Consider the following 21,801-nt stretch of genomic DNA (forward strand, 5'->3'; position numbering starts at 1 on the left):
CCAGGGGAGAGTCACCAATCAGGCATGAAGCTGAAAGGAAGGGATGAGAGCTGATTTGGGACCACCAATGGGCACCTGCTGACTCAGGACTAAGCCAGGGCCCAGGTACACCTGATTTCCTCATAGCCAGGAGCCCTAAGGCGGGTGAGATAAGATATGCACTCTACAGCTCTAAGCCTCAGCAGCCCCTCTGGGGACAACACAGAACCTTAGGACCTTCTCAGAATACAAGGATCAAAGCCAAGCAATCATTTCTATGTCTTCCCAGCTGAACAGTCTTCCCTTTATTCTCCCCCCACCAGTCCCAGGTGTTGCAGGCTCATGATCAAGAACAACCCCAAAGTGGTGGGAATTTAAAAAGAAAGACAGGAGTATGAACAGGGGTGATACCCCTAAAGGCATGGAAATGGAAAAGAGGGGATGCTCGAGGGCATGCCACCATTCCATCTTATGGTCACACTGGAAACCCAGGCTAGAGTTGACAGCTAGAGAGGGATTAGGGTGGTGACAGAATGTGGGTAGGGGACCCTTGGGGAATGAGTTCAAGACACCTTCCCAGCTCAAGGAGAGAGAACTCTGCTGATCTGGGTTGGGAGGAGCCACAAGTATAGTCCAAATGAATTAAAAAATAAAAGTACTGGGTAGGAGCTGAGGAGCTGATCAAGAACAGTCACCTCCTTTATGGGAAGCTGTGTTAGTGCAACAGGAGCAAAATGGAAATGGCGACTCAAATGGAAAGTCCCACTGACAAAGGTGGAGGAGATGTGTCAATGTCTCTAGGCCAGCTGGAACTCTCCCAGGCTACTCTCCTTCTCTCTGTGCCTGTTACTGCTAACTACACACAGGCCTAGAGGAAAGGCCAGGTCTGACAAAAGTCTCCCCACCAACTCCAAACTCAGCTCTGGGGAAATAAGGGAGCATGTGAGTGATGAGATTGCAGGGGCATCTACTGGGTCTTCTTGTCTTCTGGGGGGTAGTATGGAGGTGGTGGAGGCTGGTCCATGGGCATGTAGACATTGTGGGGATTGACAGGGTTGTAGTAAGCACTGGTAGCAGCTTCACCAGCTTTTGCTTCAGCTGCAGGAGTAGATGGTACATCAGGGCCACCTACAGGTGGCTCCATGGGTCCCGGATATGGAGGTGGTGGGGGCTGCATGTACCCTATGGCCCCATCCATCATGGGAGGTCCTGGATAAAACTCAGGTGGAGGTGGTGCATAGGGATAGCTTGGAGGGTTTGGGTACATTCTATTGGCAGCTGGCATAGGAAAAGCATAGGCTCCATTGGGCATGTAAGAGTAAATATAAGCGCCACTGGGGACTTCATCTCTGGAGGCTTGAGCAGCCACCTGTAGCATTCGCTTGCAAACTCAATAGAGCCTTTCCTGCAAAGGTCAATCTGTATACAGCTGATCCTTCCCAGCCACCTCCTGCTTCAACCTTCACTGTTCCTCTGATGTAATTTGCACCAAACACAGGCTGCTTGATCTCGTAGTCCTTTCTTAGGTAAAATGGTATCATGAATGACTGCATGGAGTCCTCTCCCTTGGACAGAAAAATAACTCTGTAAGGCGTCAAATAGAGACTGCCTTTCTTGGTTCCTTTGAAGGCGTCTGTAGTGATCCATGTCACTGAAGGAGAGCTCCACATGATCGTAGGTCATTAGAATGTTCTCTGTGTTGTTGACAATCACTCCTCTCTCCGAGTGGTTCTTGTTGAGCGCCATGGCAGGGCCGCACAGATGCCCTGATCCAGACCTCGAAGAATAGTGCCTACTTGTTGAATTCTGAAGAATAGTTTTGGGTCTGAATTTCTAGTATGGAAATTCTTCTGTTAGCTTATGAAGAATGGCATATTTCTGGTATATAATATTATCGACCTGACAGTGTCTTTTTAAAATTTATTTTATTGATATCTTTTTTATATCTTTTAAATAATACATTATTCTTCTCAATTACATGTAAATGTAAATGATTTTAATGTTTCTAAAAACTTTGAGTTCCAAATTCTCTCCGTCTCTTTCTCCCCTCTCCCTCCCTGAGGCAGCAATAGATATAGGTTTTACATGTGTAATTACACAAAACATATTTCCAAATTAATCATGTTGTGAAAGAAAACATAGACCAAAAAAAAAAAAAAAACCTCACAAAAAAGTGGAAAATAGAACTCCCTCAGTTCTTTCTCTAACGGTGGATTTTTTTTTCATCATGAGTACTTTGGAATCGTCTTGGGTCATTGTACTGCTGAGAATGGCTTAGCTATTCTCAGTAGATATTGATGTTACTGTATACAGTGTTCTCCTGGTACTGCTAACTTCACTTTGCATCAGTTCATGTAAGTCTTTCCAGGGATTTTATTGCTATCTTTTGGAAATCTCTAAGGAGATTTCCTCCTTAATCCTTCTTCTTCCCTTCCCAGAGAACTATTCCTAAAGCAAAGAATTTTTTTTAAGAAAAAGAAAAGATAACTATCAGTAAAATCAATCGATGCATCGAAAAACATCTGACAATATGCGCAATGAATGTCCCATTCCCCAGGACTCTTACCTCTGCAAAGATCCAGGGAAGATATCTTCTTATATTGCTTCTTTGGGACCACATTTAAGCTCTTTGTAATTTTGCTATCATCAATTTTGAACATGTTGGAATTGCTGTTCTTTGCATTGTAACCTTTGTGCATATTGTTTTCTTAGTTCTGCTTCCTTTAATTTGCATCAGTTCATATAAGCTTTTCCTTCCCTATCTTCATTATGTTCATTGTTTCTTATAATACAGGATATTCTGTTACATTAATATACCACACTCTGTTTAGCTATTTCCCAGTTGATGGGTATCTACTTTGTTTCCAATTCTTTGCTACCACAAAAAAAAATGCTGCTATAAATATTTTGATATACAGGTATGAACCATCTTATTGCACTTTGCAGATATTGTGTTTTTTACAAATTGAAGGTTTGTGGCAACCTTGTATCAAGTAAGTCTATTGGTGCTATTTTTCCAACAGCATGTGTTCACATCATCTCTGTGTCACATTTTGATAACTCTCAATATTTCAAAATTGTTTATTATTATTATTTTATCTGTTACAATGATCTGTGATCAGTGATCTTTGGTGTTACTACTATAATTGTTTTGGGACATCACAAACCACGCTCATATAAGATGATGAACTTTATTGATGAATATTGTGTGTACTCTAACTGTTCCACTGACCAGCCATTCCCCGTCTCTCGCCCTCTGCTCAGGCTTCCCTTCTTTCTGAGACATAACAATGTTGAAAATAGCTAACTAACTAGCTAGCTAAGAACCCTATGATGGCTTCTAAGCATTCAAGGGAAAGGAAGAGTCAATTGATGTAATGAACTTCATTGTGGTCTTATTTTAAGAAATTGTCATAACCACCCTGTCAGCAACCACTACCCTGATTGGTCAGCAGCCATCAACGCTGAGGCAAGACCCTCCACCCTTATGACTCACTGAAGGCTCAGATGATGGTTAGTATTTTTTAGTAATAAAGTATTTTTCTAATTAAGGTAGGTACATTGTTTATTTAGGCATAATACTATTGCACACTTAATAGACTACAATATAGTGTAAACGATTTGTGTATGCACTAGGAAACCAAAAAAAAATTCATGTGACTCACTCTATTGCAAAATTTGCTTTACTATGGTGGACTGGAATTGAACCTGCAGTATTTCCAACATATGCTTATATATGGATCCTTTCTCTTTGTCGTTGACTTCGTAGGGTATAAACCTAGCAATGGAATCTCTAAGTCAAAGGGCATGGACATTTTAATCACTTTAGTTGTATATTTCCAGAATGATTGTACCAATTCTCAAGTCCACCAACAATGAACTAGTATGCCCTTCTTTCCTCGGTCCCTGTAAGATTGATTATTCTCATTTTTTGTCATCTTTGCCAGTGTGGGAGCTATGAGTTGATATTTCAAGGTTTGTTCTGAATAGCATTTGTGCATTTATTAGTTATTTAAGGTACTCTTTCATGTGGCTGCTAAAAGTTTGCGATTATTCTTTTGAGGATTCTTTGTTCCTGTTGTCTTTCTAGATATTTGATAGGCCTGCAAAGATATGTTACATAGTTTCTACTATTATTTTGCATAATCTTCATTGATCACTATGTTCAGGATCCTCAAGGAAACCTTTTGGCAATTTTTAGTGGTGATTACCTGATCGTGAATTACCACAATATATCCCTCTATTTCTATCAACAAATCCCAATGACTTGGCCATTTGTTCAATATTTCCTTGTCAGCATCTTGTTGCCCATGGAGGACCTTTTGATTCCATTCTTGAGTCTTGGTCATTTCATAGGCTCTACTCAGAGACAAACTACTTTCTTTTGCATTCAACAAATCCAGTTACCTATATCTATTGCTAGTCTATGCCATTGCTTGATAAAGTGACGGTCATCCCAAAAAATATTTAAGTTTTTTAATTTGTTTAAAGTTAAATGAGTAAATTTCCTCTTATACTTTAGAATGACCCTGTGTTTGGTTAATCCTGCACACAGTTTGTTAGGATACTTGATAAATATGTTGATATCCCTTTTGCTGTTCGAAAAGCTTTCATTATAACTAATATCATGAAGGTGTTTATGGTTTCAAATTTACTTTTCTAGCTTTGAGTTCAAAGTGCTAATAATTCTTTGGACATATACAGTCCTAGCTTTGTCCCTCATAACTTTAATTCTAGATGTGTCTTTCTTGGAGAAGAGTGAAACATCTGTAAGTATTGTCTTTATTCACTGGTTCAATTTGACCTCCAAATTATTCTTTTTCTAGACCCAATCTCTCCCAGGACTTCCTTACCACATCACCAACTGCCTTCTGGGTAGCTCCACCTACATATCCACTGATATCTCAAACTAAACATGTTCATAGTGAAATTCATCATTTCCCTTTTAAATCTGTCCCTTGACCCAACAACCCAGTTTCTGTTGATAGAATCACCATCCTTCGAGCTGCTCAAGGCACATAATCTTAAAGCTATTTTTGACTCTTACCTCTTCCTCATTCCCCATATTAAACCAGTTCTTAAGTCCCATTGATTCCACATCTCTTAACTGTCCATTACTACTGCTCTCAACATTACTTACTTAATTAACAGGACCTCTTTTCCTCAAGTATGACTTTTTGGCTTTGCTAGGGAAGGAAATTATATAAAATCTAGAACCACTGTTTAAGGTAGACGTTATGATGATAATGCATGATAGTGAGAAAGTAGAATTATTTAACGCTTTTTGATTTTGCTTTCTCTGCTAAGAAAACCATTTTCTGAGTTGGAAAAGAATAAATAAGGAAATAAGAGCACACCTCACTGCCCTTAATGAGTTCAAATCACCCATTCTAGATAAACTGCTAATAGCATCCTAGAGTCCTGAAAGAACTGATAGGTGGGATTCCTGAGCCATTGCCACTGAACTTTTAGATACCAGGAACAACCACAGAAATGCCTGCCAGGACTGGAGAAAGGCAAATGTCATCCTGGTTTTCTAAGAAAAAAAAAAAGAAAGTATCTGAAAACTCTAGATTGGTGAGTTTCAGTTCCTGGAGAAAATTTAGAATGTACTCAAGAAAGAGATAGTTTATGACTATTTGGAAATAAGGAGTGATGTGTGTAACCAGAAGGCATCATCAAGAACAACTCATGATAGACTTTCCTTCCTTTTTTCTTTCTTTTTTCCTTCCTTCCTTCCTTCCTTTTTTCCTTCTTTCCTTCCTTCCTTCCTTCCTTCCTTCCTTCCTTCCTTCCTTCCTTCCTTCCTTCCTTCCTTTCTTCCACAGGATTACCAGAAAGATAAGCCAATCTAGTTTCCTCATTTACCTATGATTTCTCCTTGATCCTAGCAGACAATAAATTTTTTTGTACTTTTCATAATTTCAAATTGTATTTATTTGTCACTTTCCCATTAAGTTTTCCCCATGTATCTATTTGATCTTGTTTGTTTAGCACTATATTTAACTCTCTTTTCTTTGTCTTTCTTTTAGAGTTGTCATATTTTTGTAGTTAGCTATTGAAATATTCCTTTATTAATAATTTACTTATTGCCTCCTAGAAAATGTCAAACTTTTCTATTAACAATTTTATGCCAAATTATATGGTGCATAAATCTTCGAAATATTTATTTGAAAAGTACATTTTAAAGGAATGTATAATTTCCTCATCTTTTCCTTTTTAAAGTGTTTTTCTTTGGATTTAATTTTGCCTGATATAATCAATGCCACTTTCTCTTTTTTCAAACTAGCTATAGAATGATAAACATTGGTATGATCTTTCTGCTTAAATTTATACAAAGACTCATTTACATGGGGTTTCTTTGAAAGATACCCCACATCCAAAGTGTTTTGTGGGTCAGTATCCATTCAAAACTTCATTGCATCAGTCTCCAATGATTTGTTTCTTGTGCCAAGCAGAAGACACATTAGTTAAAGTAGCATTGCATAATCAGTGACAAGAAAGGTCTCCACATATAACAAATGAGTGCTCTCTCACAGAGGTTCATTTTGTGTTATTATAAAGTAAATGCTTACTCATTATTATGAGTGGTTAGTTGTGTAAATGTCACATATTGTTGTGAATTTCAATAGCCTTCTGGTGGATCTCCCTGCCTATCTCTCCCCACTTCAATCCATCCTCTGTTCAGCCATCAAAGTGATTTTCCTAATGTTAAGGTCCAACAACTGTCACTCCTCCACTCAGCAAACTCCAGTGGGTCTTTATCACCACCAAGATAAAATCAAAATCTTTGGCATTCAAAACCCTTCATTACCTAGCCACACACACACACCCCCCCATACCTTCTCAGTCTTTTTATACCTTACTGTCTGCCATTGTACTCTATGATCCGGTGACACTGGCCTGATGGCTGTTCCATGAACAAGATACTCCATCTCTGGGCATTTTCTACAGCCATTCCCCATGCCTGGCATGCTGTCATTCCTCATCTCCTTTTCCTGGTATTAACTAAAACCTCATCTCTGAAGGAAGTCTTTCCTACCCCTCTTAATCCTAGTACCTCCCCTCTTTTAATGATTTCCTATTTATCCTGTATATAATGTGTGTGTGTATATATGTGTGTGTGTGTGTGTATATATACGTGTGTGTGTGTGTATATTTGTTTGCATATTGTCTCCCCCATTAGACTGTAACTTCTTGGGCAAGGTCTCTCTTTTACTTCTTTTTGTATCCTCAGTGCTTAGTGCAGTACCTAGAACATAGCAGGTGTTTAATCAATGTTTATTGACTGACTGGTATCCTTTGGTATTATCATTTGAAAAGTTGTTCTTTCAATAGCAACAAAAACGCTCTTCTTTCTTCTGTTAATACTCTGAACTGCTCTATGCTGCCATTTACTGAATGTCAAATGCCATTTGACTTCTTAACGGTTAGAAGGAAGTATCAGCATTCATTTTTTATTTTTTTACTTATAGCCCACGGGGCTATTTCAGTTCTTTTTGCTATGTAGAACCCAGTCAGCTGCACCTCACCAGCTAGCTATAGAAGCCCTTAGACATTAAGGTCTATCTTTTGCACTTCTTCTGTGTTCACTCTCTGGGCCAAATCTTCTATCTCATTTCAACTCCAGAACTCACATCTCATCAGTATCTTGGGAAGAAGAAGGGCCCTCTCTAATTGGATGATAGAGAGCTTCTCCCTTCATTTAAGCAGGATACCCCAGTCAGTTCTCTCTTTATTTCCTACCTAACTGCACTCCTCTGGACTTCTCTATCATGGCCCACCCCTCGTTTCAGCTTTCTTTTGTGTATTAGTATACTATCTTCTTCCATTTAAAGGTAAGTCCTTGACCCTTCTTGGTTTACCCAGTGCTTAGTATAGTTTACGTCATGTAAAGGCATTTAATAAATGTTTATTGGCTCATTGACTAACTTGGGGTTAGAAAATTTCCTTTAGTTCCTTTCTACTACACTTATAGCTATTGTAGTCCATGAAAATCTCACACAGCAGAAAGGAGGTTCGGTAGAGCAGAAGGCCTTTGTCTAACCTTTCTGTCATATCAAAGTTGCCATCCTGCTTAAAATACATGCTATTTTCTGGCTTTGGTATTCCATCTCCCACCTCCATACCTTTGCCTTGGCCAAAAAAAAAACCAAAAACAAAACATTTAGTAAGCACCTACTATGTTTCAGGCACTGTGCAGGCACATAGATATAGATATAGTGTATATGTGTGTGTGTATGTGTGTGTATGTGTGTGTATATATATATGTAGGTATGTATGTGTGTATACCAGTAGGGCAGATCAGAAGAGGGAAGTATACTCCCCTTGGATGAAACATCTGTTTAAGTGGATGATTCTTACCTCTCTAAGTTCCTTCAGGACAGAGCATGTATTTTTTTTTTCATATTTGTATCCCCAACTACCTAGATCCTTTAAAATATAAGTAATAATAAACTGGGACATAGGCACACACACTTGTATGTACGTGTGTTAAGTAAAATTACACAAAGTAATTTTGATGGGAGGCACTGACATTTGGGAGGATTGGGAGAGCCTTCATGAAGGAGGTGGTGCTTGAACTGAGCTTTGAAGAACACTAGGAATTTTATCAGGTGGGGAGGGATGAGGAAGAAAATAAGAAAATACATTCTTGGCATGGGAGACAGTCAGTGCAAAGGCACAGAGATGGGGAGTGGAATATTGTGTGTGAAGACAAGTTTGGCTGAGCCAAAGAGTATATGTATAATAGAAAAAATTCTATGTCAGAAAAAAGAGAATTAATTTTGTCCCACGCGTAATTGTTGGTTATCAACATCAAGTGAAGTATAAAATAGAGAGATATATACTTGCCAAAGGTTTTTATCGCTGTCATGGAGGATATCCTGCTCAAAATTCATATGGAAGAAAAATTCCCTATGAATGGTGAAATCACCCTCCAGTTGCTCATATTTGCAGATGACATTGAGTTGAGTGCATTGAGTCCTGAAGAACTCCAGATCAAGATCCATAATCACTCATGAGAGATTAGCCTAGAAATCCACATAGGAAAGACCAGGTAGATGAATAATATCTGTATCCCAGATTTTTTGGTGTAGTCAGATTCATTGAGTCAGTCTATCAGAACATATATCTTGAGTACTGCAGATTAATGAGGAGCTACCCCATTAAAATATAAGCACCTTGAAAGAAGGAACTGGTTTTATTTTGCTTTACTTTTCTTTGTATTACCAGTGCCTAGTACATAGTAGGTGCTCAATAAATGCTCATTGACTGGCTGACTAACCATAAATAGATTAGGAAAGAGAACAAACTGGACCACATTTGGAAAACTGCAAAGTACCATCAATGATGCCAAGCTAAACACTGTTGCCAAAATCATTCTTCTTTTGAAACAATGACGACAACACAAAAACTAGTATTTCCTACTTTTGATGAGTCAGATGGTTATAAAAAATGAAAAACCACAATCTCAGAATAGTCAAAATGGTAACTGACCCAAACTGCAATAGATAGAACAATAGTTCCAGGCTGCAGCATCTCATCAACCATAACCTGCAGATAAAAAGTGGCATGAAAACATCATCAAAGACTGGAAAAGGAGGTGGGCCAGATATATAACAAGAGTGAGGGAGAACACACCATGGCATATATGTATTCAGGTGAAATATCAAAAGAATCAGAAATCTCATGAACATTGAATTGATCTTTTATGGAAAATATGAAAAGACATGGACAAGACAATGTGAAACAATTAAGTACTCACATTGCTAAATACGAATTCATCAAAAAATGTTTTATCATCCCTCCCTTGCTCTAAAGTTCTTTGATCTGTGTTAGGCTCCTTCCAGGTCTGACCTGTTATGCTCTAAATCAGGAATTGTTAGCCTTTTGGGGAGTCATGGATTCCTTCTGGTGAAACTTATGGACCTCTTCTAGATTAACAAAATAAAATATATAATATCACAAAGAAAGCCAGTTGTACTGAAATACAGTTATCACAATTTTTTTAAACTAAGTTTATGGACCCCAGATTAAAAACCCATGTCCTAAAGCCATCTAGAAAAAGGTGACAGAAGGGTCCCCATGGAGCAGCACATGTGCGCTCCCTTCTACGATGTTCTCCCCTTTCTACTCCTTTCCTAAATAAGCCAATAGACCAGAAGGGAGTATCGTCCCTAGATGAAACATCCATATAAATGTATGATTCTCTTTTTTCTACTCGAAGTTCCTTGAACACAGAACATGTGTATTTTTTTTCATATTTGTATCCCCAATTACCTTTTAAAGGTATAAGTAATAACAAGCTAGAATGTAAGCAGAATTGTATCAGAGCCCACTGTATTAGCTCTCAAGAGTTATTGTTAAATTTTCACTGTGAGTATTTATACCTCAGAAATCAATAAATCTACAAATCAAGGCTCGATTTATTGTTCTGTTGATTGTTTGGGCTTAAGAAAGGGATGGGGAAAATGTTAATAATGTCAATTAAAGTTAAAAAGCTGAAAGGCTGGGTGTCTGATACCTGGGTGAGTGGGGGGCAATGTCAGAGGGAGGCTGGGGCTAAAGAACAAAGGAGGGAAATGCTGGACTAGCACAGTCAGATGACAAAGAGGAATAAAATTCTGTTCCTAATCATGGAGATTCCCCCTGGGGCTGCTTTGGTATAATGAACAGCACAGACAGCAGCCTGTCCTGCGGCTTCAATGAATATAGCAGTTTAACAATCTGATAATATCATTTTCCCCATCCCCCAAGCACCTTTTTTCCCTATGAGCATTCCAGATTCCCCTGAGGCTTGTGTGAAGCTACACAGCTTGGTCAGCTTGGGGGCAAGAGGAGTCAACACTTTCTGTAGAGGAAAATAGAAGACAAAAACCCTAGGATCTTCTTTTACCCTTTTTCATGGTAAAGTAGAAAAGCATGCTGGTTCCAGAAGCATAGGACCTGGGTTCAAATTCTGCCTCTGATCATTGTTACTTGTGAGACTTGACCTAGTGGCTTGTATACATTGTGTATATAATATATAAATACCATAATTATATATCATATATTAGCTTTATATGTTATATATAATTTTATAGTATAATATGTAATTATACTTTATACATTTATAGTCCTAGGATCCATCACTCACTCAGATACTTTATTTTTTATTTTCATTTTTTTTATTTAACTTTTAACATTTATTTTCACAAAGTTTTGGGTTACAAATTTTCTCCCCTTTTATCCCCTCTCCCCCCCAAACCCAAGCATTCTAATTGCCCCTGTGACCAATCTGCTCTCTCCTCTCTCCTCCCTCTCTGCCCTTGTCTCCGTCTTCTCTTTTGTCCTGTAGGGCCAGATAGCTTTCTTTACCCCTTAACCTGTATTTCTTATTTCCTAGTGGTAAGAACATTACAGTTGATCCTAACACTTTGAGTTCCAACTTCTTTAGCTCCCTCCCTCTCCACCCCTTCCCTTTGGAGGACAAGCAATTCAATATAGGCCAAATCTGTTTAGTTTTGCAAATGATTTCCATACTAGTTGTGTTGTATAGGACTAACTATATTTCCCTCCATCCTATCCTGTCCCCCATTACTTCTATTCTCTTATGATCCTTTCCCTCCCCATGAGTGTCGACCTCGGATTGCATTCTCCTCCCCATGCCCTCCCCTCTATCCTCCCCCCCACCCTGCTTGTGCCCTTGTCCCCCACTCTCCTGTATTGTGAGATAGGTTTTCCTATCAAAATGTCACTCAGATACTTTATACATTTTAGGGTAATTTAGAATGAGATTTTCCTTTTTATTACTGTTTCTTAGATTTTGTTATTGTTATAGAGAAACACAATTGATTTTTGAGGACCTTTTTGTTCACCTGTAAGATGAGAAGGTTGAACTAGATGACTTCTCTTGCAGCAGTAAATCTATAGTCTAGGATCTATCACTCACAGATGGAGGATGGCTAAGAATTTAGGTTTCATTTTTTGATATAAGTACAAGCCCACAAGCTATATTTTGTTGTTGTTCAGTTGTTTCAGTCATGCCTGACTCTTCATCACCCCATTTGAAGTTTTCTTGGCAGAGATATTGGAGCAGTTTGTCATTTCCTTTTCTAGCTCATTTTATAGATGAGGAAACTGAGGCAAACAGAGCAAAGTGATTTACCCAGGGTCACCCAGTTAATAAGTGTCTGAGGTCAGATTTGAACTCAGGAAGATGAGTCATATATATATATATGTATATATATACATATATACATATATATATATATGCCTCTCTGTTATCCTTTTCCCAGCCTGCAACTAATTCTTCAGAAACCTTGTTACGCCATAACTTATTGATGTTAAAGAAGAATATTGATGTTTAAAAATATGGGCTTTGTTTCTTTGTCCTGATTTTATTCTTTTTTCTAATTGGTTATTGATCTCAATCTATGAGCTAACAAGTCAATGATAAGGCTGTGCACAGCTGATTCAGAAACGATCCCCACATCAGTAACCAGTCACTTCCTGTCCATTCAAATATAATCAGCTTTGGCTTTCACGGCATTTGGCACTCACTACATTGAGCACCTCCAATTCTTTTCTCATCACTTTGTATGTACCTTGTAGTTTACTTATCTATATAGGGCCTCAAAGCAGAATGTAAGCTCTTTGTGGGAAAGGATCAGTTGGTTTCTGTCTTTGTATCCCAGTACAATACTTGCCTTGGAGATGCTGGCTGAATTTTATCAGTCCTTCCACTTAATCTACGGCTTTCTTTTATCTCCAGATTTCATTTATAGAGAGAATGTCAAGATGAATATGATTTTGTTTTTCCAGTAGTTTGACTCCTCAGGCACTGCATAAGGAGCTCCCATTTATAGTATCAACAGCTAAATTAACGTTCATGGACAATTTAGAAGATGTAGATTAGTAACCTCAGGGACTCTCCCTCCCATCCCTTTGATTTCATCAGTGTTGGGAACACCTGGCGAAAGCAGAGCTTCCTTTCCCAATTCAGATAAGAGCCATCTCTGTGCCACATGGTCTTTGACAGTTGCCTGGGGGAGGTGAAGCCACTTGACCAGCTTAACAGAGAATTTGTGACACAGTTGGGCCTTGAACCAAGGATTTTTTTGATTCCTAAGATAGCCCTCTGTCCAGGGTGCTAGGTTTCTTCTTCCTCTGCCCCCTGTTCATCCACTCTGCCACTATTCCTATAGAAACAGAGGGGTTCATACTATACTGAGCACCATTTTGTATTTTTCTGTTTTACAGATTGCAAGGCTAATGAATTGGTGGCTACTGTCCTAGTGAAGGGCCTCTTCATACTTAGGCAGGCTGACCCCAAGAAATCAGCTTGAGTGCATAGCTTGTTATATCATCAAATCCCGTTTGTTTCAGTGTTAAACCTCCCAGAGCTTGGACTCTGCTGCTATCATATTGTTCTGAGCACCTCATTTTAGGAAGGATGTTAACTAAGGAACTGTGTTCAGAGGAGGGTAACCAGAAAAAGAAGTGAGTGGGAACCAGGTCCTTTGAGGATTGGTGGAAGAATCTGGGGGTAATTAGTTGAGAAGAGTTAGGACAGACTTTATCAGTATCAAAAAGTATTTGAGGGCAGATAGGTGATGCAGTGGATAACACTGGGCCTGGAGTCAGGAAAACCTGAGTTAAAAAAATCTGTCCTCAGACACTTCCTAGCTATGTGACCATGTGCAAGTCACTTTACCTCTGTGTGGTTCAGTTTCCTCATATTTAAAAGAGAGATAAGAATAGTACCTACATCCCATGGTTATTGTGAGGATAAAATGAGATGATTTATAAATCATTTTGCAAACCTCAAAGCATTGTATAAATGTGTAAGAGCTCTTGGATGGACAAATTAGACTTTGTAGCATCAGAGAAACTCAGCATTGGGAAGTCCCTCAACTTCCTTTAGTCTAACACAAATCTGAATAGAAATTCCCTCTTATATATCTTCAGCATGTAATTATTCATCCTCCACTGGAGATGATCCCACCAGCTCAGAGGCACAAAACATTCCACTTTTGAAAAACTCTTATCATCCACGATCTTTTCCTACATCTTTCCCTAAACCTCCTTCAATGTCATTTCTGCCCATTGCTCAGAATTCTATAGATAGGATCATAGTTAAGAGCTAAAAGGGATCTTTGAAGCCATTGAATCCAATCCCCTCCCTTTTTACAGATGAAGAAATTAAGGCAAGTGGCAGAATTATAGATTTATAGCTGGAAGGGACTTCAGAGCTCATCAAAGGCCAATCTTGTCATTGCAAAAATAAACAGACTGATGCCCCAAGAGGTTAAATAATTTTTCCAAGGTCACACAAGGAATAGCTAGTAGTGGTATGATTCAAACTCAGATCTTTTGACTCCAATTCATTGCACTTTCCTCTGCACCAAGTAGAAAAATGATTGTTAGAGCAAAGAAAGACCCTCCTAACAATGAACTGTCCAAGTATAGACTGAGGTACTGAGTTCTCCATCACCAGAGGCATCCAATCAGAAGCAAGATAACTGTTTGCTGGAGCAAAAAGAAGCGGAGAAGCCTAGTGACTGCTGACAGGGGCCCAAGGCCCCCAGGGAACCAATGGCCTTTTGGCTCACTCCCTCCTCAGTTCCAGTGACTTCCTCACCATCTGAGGTCTGTCACTGAATCGCATTGCTCCAGGGAGTGGAGGAGGGGAACTAGCCAAGCCTGTCAAGAGGGTGAAGGGTATAGAAAGGAAAGATGGAGAGGGGTAATGAAGAGGAAATGGTGGGGATGCCTGCATTAGGAAAGGAAGAAGGCGAAAGGAGCAGGGGAATGGCATGGGATGAGTGAGAAGGGGAAAGGAAAACGATAAAGAAAGAAGGAATTGGATAATAGCCGCCCAGATGGTCCCAACCCCTAAATTAGTGCTAATGCTTGAATTTCAACTAATTAACTCTACTAGAAGCCTGTCATTGACCTGAGGCTCCTGCCTTTAATTCCTGGGAGACACCTCTTTGGATCAGGACTGACTTTCCTTCTCCCCTTTGTCTTTCTCCCACAATCTCTGAGTATTAGTCACCTACTCCCTTCTGGCTGCCGCTGTCTAGTCTAGTCTCCCCATCACCATGCCAAGATCCTTCCTTCTAGGACCAGGATCCCTTATAGCTTCTCAGTTCTATGAACTGTCTATGAAGCAGTACCCTCTGTTGAGACAGATTCTTAGAGAAGTTCTTGTTAATGCAAAGTTAGACTGCATTGAGAGACATAGTTTCTCAGAATAAGGAGGTAGTTGTCCCTCTGTATATTTCCCTGGTCAGAACAAATCTGGAGTATTATGTTCCATTGTGGGCATCACCAAGACAAATCTAATTTTTAAAAATAGGCAAGAAATAAGGTAAGGTTCTGAAAAGAAGGTTAGAAAAATTAAAAATGATAACTCTTTAGCGATTGTTGAATGGGGATAGAAAAGAATGTACATATTTCTCAGCTGCATACCTTTACAAAAACTGTCTATATATTGGGGCAGAACAAGCTCACAAAGAAATGCAAGAAAGTAGAAATAAACACATACTTTACTGACCACAATGCAGTAAAAATTACATTCAATAATGGGCCACTGAAGAAAGGCTTAAAAATGAATTTGAGGTTTGAATAACTTAATCCTAAAGAGCTAGTGAATCAAAGAACAAAAAAATAATAATTTCATTAAAAAATAAAGAAAACAATGATACAGCACAAGCTTTGAGGATACAATCAAAGCAATTCATAGAGAAAAAATCATATCTCTAAACATATTCATGAACAGGAAATAAAGAACAGATCAATGAATTGATTGTGCAACTGAAAAAACTAACACAACTTTTAAATTCAATTAAACACATAAAGAGAAATTCTGAAAATTATTGGAGAAATTAACAAAATGAAAAGAAAAATCCTACTAAATTAAAAAATAAGAGTAAGTGCTGGGGTTTTAAAAAAATAAATAAAATAGACCACCATTATCTAACCTGATTTCTTAAAAGGAAGAAAAACTAAATCATCAATATCAAAAAGAATTCACAACAGATGAAGAAGAAATTATCACAAACTATTTCGTCCAACTAAATACCAATAAAACACACAATTTAAATGAAATGGATATTACTTATATTTCTAAAAATATTCAATGCTCATATTATTAGAATGATGAATAGAGAATTTCAATAGCTCAATATCAAAGAAATTGAATAAATAGTAAGTTAAAAAAGAAAAAGTAACCTAGGACTAGGTGGATTTACAAATGAATTCTATGAACTATTTAAAGAATAATTAATTACAATATCATATACTATATACAGATGTGTATACCTTATATAATATGTAATATATTAATAAAATATAAATATTATTATATATTATATATAAACTGTTTGCAAGAAAAACAGCAAGAGAAGAGATCCTACTAAATTCTTTCTGTGATCAAATATGGTTTTGAGACCCAAGCCAAGGAGAGTCAAAATAGAGAAAGAAAGCCATAGACCAATATCCCTAATTAATATTGAAGCAAAAGTTTGAAGTAAAATTTTAGCTAGGAGGCTACCACAGCATATCAAAAAAGATGATATACCATGACTAAGTTGTATTTATACCAAAAATGCAAGGTTGATTCAATATTAGGAAGATTATAAACATAATAAACCACATTAATAATAAGACCAACAAAAATTATATCATTGTATCAACAGATTCAGGAAAGGCTTTTGGACAAAATACAATATCCATTTCTGTTAAAGAAAAACTAAAAAATATAGGAATAAATGAACTTTTCATTACTGTGGTAAGTAGTATCTATTTAAGACCAAGATATAGCTTTTTATGTAATGAGAATAAACTAGAGACCTTTCCAATAACATTACAGGTAAAGCAAGGAGGTCCATGATCATCACTACTATTTGAGGTAGTGTAAGAAATGCTAGCTATAGCACTCAATTAATTATGGGTGCCAACTTTTAGGAAGATGATTAATAAGCTAGAGATCCTTCAATTGAATGTAAACTCCTTAAGGACAGGGGCTATTTCATTTATGATTTTGTATCTTCAGTGCTGACTACACTGCCTAGTACATAATAGATGACTAATATATGCTTATCAATTGATTGATTTGATCATTCAGAAAAGGGAAATCAGGATAATGAGGGGATTTGAGGACATTTCATATGAGAATTGACTGAAGGAACTGCAGTCATTTAGCTCAGAGAAAAGACAGGTCAGGGAAAACATGGTTGCTGTTTTCAAATTTTTGGAAGGTTAGAATGTGAAAGACATATTAGACTTGTTTTATTTGTCCCCAGAAGGCAAAATTGTGAGAAATGGGCCAAAGTTGCAAAGAAGTGCATTTAGGATAGATGTAAGAAGTTAATTTCTAATAATGAGAGCTATCCAAAAGTGAAGTTGTCTGCCTTAGGAGGTAGTTGGTTTCTCCTCACTAGAAGTCTTAAAAAAAAGTTAGATGACCAATTGTATTGTAGAGGGATTATACTGGGGGGAAAGGTTGTACTAGATGACAGTTGAAGTCCCTTCCAAATTTGAAATTCTGTGATTCTGAGCCTAACAGACAGGCAAGAGGAAAATGAAGTCAGAGATGGCCCTAGGAAGTCAGAGATCTCCCTACATGTCATGAAATGTCCAAACTGTAGGATAGAGCTCACAAACCATCTGGTCTGACTTATACCTGAGGAAAGAATATCCTTTACAACCTTCCCAACAAATGGTCATCTAATTATCATTTGAAGAGCTCTTAATAATAGAGAACCTATGACCTCCAGGAAAAGCTCATTCCATTTTTTGATACCTCTCATTTTTTGAAAGTTGCTCAAGCCCAAATTGTCTGGTCTGCAACCTCTCCCATTGTTCCAAGTCTGCCCTCTTCTACATGACAGTCCTTCAAATACCTGAAGAGAATGATAATGACTTTATCTCTTCACTCCAACCCTGATCAATTCTTCTCTTCCCCAGAGGAAATAGCACCAATTCCTTCAACTCATCCTCCTGCAATAATGTTCCCCAACCCTGTCATCCTCCTGATTGACCTCCTCTGGCCTTGTTCTAGCTTTGTGGGAGAGTGGGTAGGGAGTTGGGCTTGGGAACTCATTTACCTATAGAGGTTTCCTTATCTACATAATGGAGTAGTAACAACATCTACAAAACAGTTGTAGTCAAGTCGAAAAACATTTATAAAATGTTTACTAAGTGCCAAGTTGGTGTCAGAAATACAAAGAAAGGTCAAAGAATACTCCCTGCCTTCAAGGAATTTATATTCTAATGGAAAAGACAGCATACAAACAACTGGGTACATGATAGACAGACAGACAGACAGGCAGACAGACAGACAGACAGACAGACGGATAGATAGATAGATAGATAGATAGATAGATAGATAGATAGATAGATAGATAGATAGATAGATAGATAGATAGGAAGGCAGTAGCATCTGGAGAGTGGGGGACAAGAAAAGGCTTCCAGCAAACAAAACCCAGCAAGAGCTAAGAAAAGAAATTACATTCAAGATAACTATAGAAGCTATAAAATACTTGGGAATGTATATTCCAAGATTCACCCAAGGAGTATATGAATCTAACTATAAGACACTTTTTGCAGAAATAAAGACAGTCCTAAATAATTAGAAAAATATTAATTGCTCATATGTAGGTCTGGCCAATATAATAAAAATGACACTACTACTCAAGTTAATTTATGTATTCGGTGCTATACCAATCAAACCTCCAAAAGAAGGTTTTACAGAGCTAGAAAAAATGATGATGAAATGCACATGAAGAAACAAAAGGGTAATAATGAAAAAAAGTATGAAGTATGAAAGAAGATGATCTATCAGTACCAGGTCTCAGGTTGTATTACAAACCATCAAAAGGGCACTGGTTTAAAAAAGAGAGGTCATTCAGTACTTAATCAGCTAATTAGGTATTGTTGTTGTTAGTGTTTCATTTTCAAAAAGGACCAATGACATCACGAGTGATGTCTTGACTTGCTCATGAATTGGATTTAAGTGAGGCAGAGTTGTACAAAGTCCTCAGCCTCACTTTTCCTGAGTCATCAAAAGTCAGTAGCAGGACAAAAGTCAACATGAGTGGCAATGACCCAGCATGCAGTGGATGACCTTAGTGTCTTCAATGTCTGACCAAGCTCTAAGAGCTCCACAGCACTTGATTCATCCACCTTTATGATTGTTGAGACAAATTGTTCTCATCTGCCCATCATGCCAGAGGAAATCTTCACATGTTTGAGCTGGACATCCCCCTAATTCACCAACAGGTTTGAGGCTCATCAGTTATGCCTAATCTGGTTTAGCATGTCTTCTGAGATGGCCACAGACTGGTAGTCAATCAAATATACAACATACAGAAGCAAAGACAGTAAAAAAGTGTGTGATGAACCCAAAGACTCCTGTTCCTAGGGGAAGGATTCATTATTTGACAAAAACTGCTGGGAAAACTGGGCAGCAGTCTGGTAGAAATTAGGTTTAGACCAATACCTCACACCATATACCAATATAAGCTCCAAATGTATACATGATCTTGATTTAAAAGATCACATCATAAACAGATTAGAGAAATAAGAAAGAAATGTCCTTTTGGGTCCAGAATATCAAGGGAATTAATGAAAAGAAATTCAACGGAGGGTGACCTAGCCATACCAGATGTAAAACTGTATTATAAAGGAGCATCATTAAAACTAGTTGGTAGAGGCTAAAAAATAGAATGGTGGATCAGTGGAATAGGTTAGGTACACAAGACACAGTAGTCATTGACTATAGTAATCTGCTGTTCGATAAACCCAAAGACTGTAGTTTCTGGGATTAGAGCTCACTATTTGACAAAAACTGCTGGGAAAACTGGAAAACAGTGTGGCAGAAACTAGGCATAGACCAACATTTTACACCATATACCAAGTTAAGGTCAAAATTTAGACTTAAAGGGTGAAACTATAAGCAAATTAAGAGAGCAAGGAATAGTTTACCTGTCAGGTTTATGTAGAGGAGAAGAATTTATGACTAAATAAGAAATAGAGGACATTAAGAAATGCAAAATGAATAATTTTGATTACATTAAATTAAAAAGCTTTTGCACAAAACCAAGCCAATACAACCAAAATTAGAAAGGAAGCAGAAATCTGGAAAATAATTTTTACAGAAATAATGATTAAAGACCTCATTTCTAAAATATATAGGGAACTGAGTCAAATCTATAAGAACACAAGTCATTCCTCAATTGATAAATGGTCAAAGGATATGAACAGGCAGTTTTCAGATGAAGAAATTAAAGCTACCTATAGTCATGTGAAAAAATGCTCTCATTGATTATTGATGAGAGAAATGCAAATCAAAACAACTCTGAGGTACCGTGTCACACCTATCAGATTGCCTAACATGACAAAACAGGAAAATGATAAATGTTGGAGAATATGTGGGAAAATTGGAACACTAATGCATTGTTGGTGGAGTTGTGAAGTGATCCAACCGTTCTGGAGAACAATTTGGATCTATGCCCAAAGGGCTATAAAACTATGCATACCCTTTGACCCAGCAATATCACTACTAGGTCTATATCCCAAACAGATCACACGTACAGAAATATTTATAGCAGCTCTTTTTGTGGTGGTAAAGTATTAGAAAGTGAGGGGATGTCTATTATTTGGGAAATGGCTGACCAAGTATGAATGTAATGGAATACTTTTGTTCCACAAGAAATAGTGAGCAAGTGGACTTTAGAAAAACTTGGAAAGGTTTTCATGAACTGATGGCAAGTGAAGTGAGAAGAACCAGGAGAACACTGTACACAATAAAAGCGACATTTTGTGATGACCAACTTGGATAGACTTAACTCTTCTCAGAAATGCAATGATCTAAGGCAATTCCAAAAGACTCATGGTGGGAAATGCTATCCACATTCAGAGAAAGAACTATGGAGGGTAAATGCAAATGGAAGCATAATATTTTCTTTTTCTTTTGTTGTTTTGGTTCTTTTCTTTCTCCTGGTTATTCCCTTTTGTTCTGATTCTTCTTTCACAACATGACTAATGTGGAAATATGTTTAACAGGATTGTATGTGTATAGCCTGTAACAGATTGCATGCTGTATTGGGAAGGAGGGAATGAAAGGAGTGGGGAATTTAGAACTCAAAATCTTATAAAAACAAATGTTGAAAAATTACAACTAAATTAATTTTTTAAAATATACTTTTCTATCTATGCATCAGGGAAGAGTTCACGACTAACCAAGTAATATCATGGAACTGTTGTTCGTGAGGGCACAGTGAAGTACATTTGTAGTGGGACGTTTGGAGGAAGGGGAGCAGGAGTGTTGAAATGGGCAAGAATGAGGGAGTGGGCAGCTGAGGTTGGGAAGGCAGATTTATTCTTTGGTATTTAGAGGTTTATTATCACAGGGAGATGCCATGTCTTGGCACAGCCCTCAGCTTCCCAATTTGAAATGTTACTGTGTTCCAAGAACTGTCTGGAAGCCTACTTTGTGTTAGCGGTAGGCAGAAGGTATGTGTTCCTGACCAGGAGGCTGTTCTGTCCTGGTGCCACTGGGGCAAACCTGGAAGTGAAGTGGTCTTCTGCATATCTGGATACCTAGTGAGGAGGTGGCAACTGATGTGTCCAAGACTGAGATCCAAGAACAGATTCTGGCTTTGTTGTGGCTCCTAGGGTTTCCTGAAGCCTAGAATCAAGAGATGGTGTGTTTCTGGCTCCTTGGTACGTTTTTCCTTCAACACTAATATTCCTGTATCTCATTCCTTTTGTTAAAGAAGTCCCCAGCCTTGGTTACCTCCCACCGCACTCTCTTTAGGAAAGACAAAGGTT

The 21,801-nt window shown here is 38.0% G+C and overlaps 1 pseudogene; it reads right to left on the reverse strand.

Moving 5' to 3' along the window:
- Positions 1-730: 730 nt before the first annotated feature.
- LOC140498105 (WW domain-binding protein 2 pseudogene) lies at positions 731-1,725 on the reverse strand (annotated as a pseudogene).
- Between the last annotated feature and the right edge of the window lie 20,076 nt (positions 1,726-21,801).

This window comes from Notamacropus eugenii, chromosome 4, assembly GCF_028372415.1.
Source record: "Notamacropus eugenii isolate mMacEug1 chromosome 4, mMacEug1.pri_v2, whole genome shotgun sequence".
Taxonomy (NCBI): Eukaryota; Metazoa; Chordata; class Mammalia; order Diprotodontia; family Macropodidae; genus Notamacropus; species Notamacropus eugenii.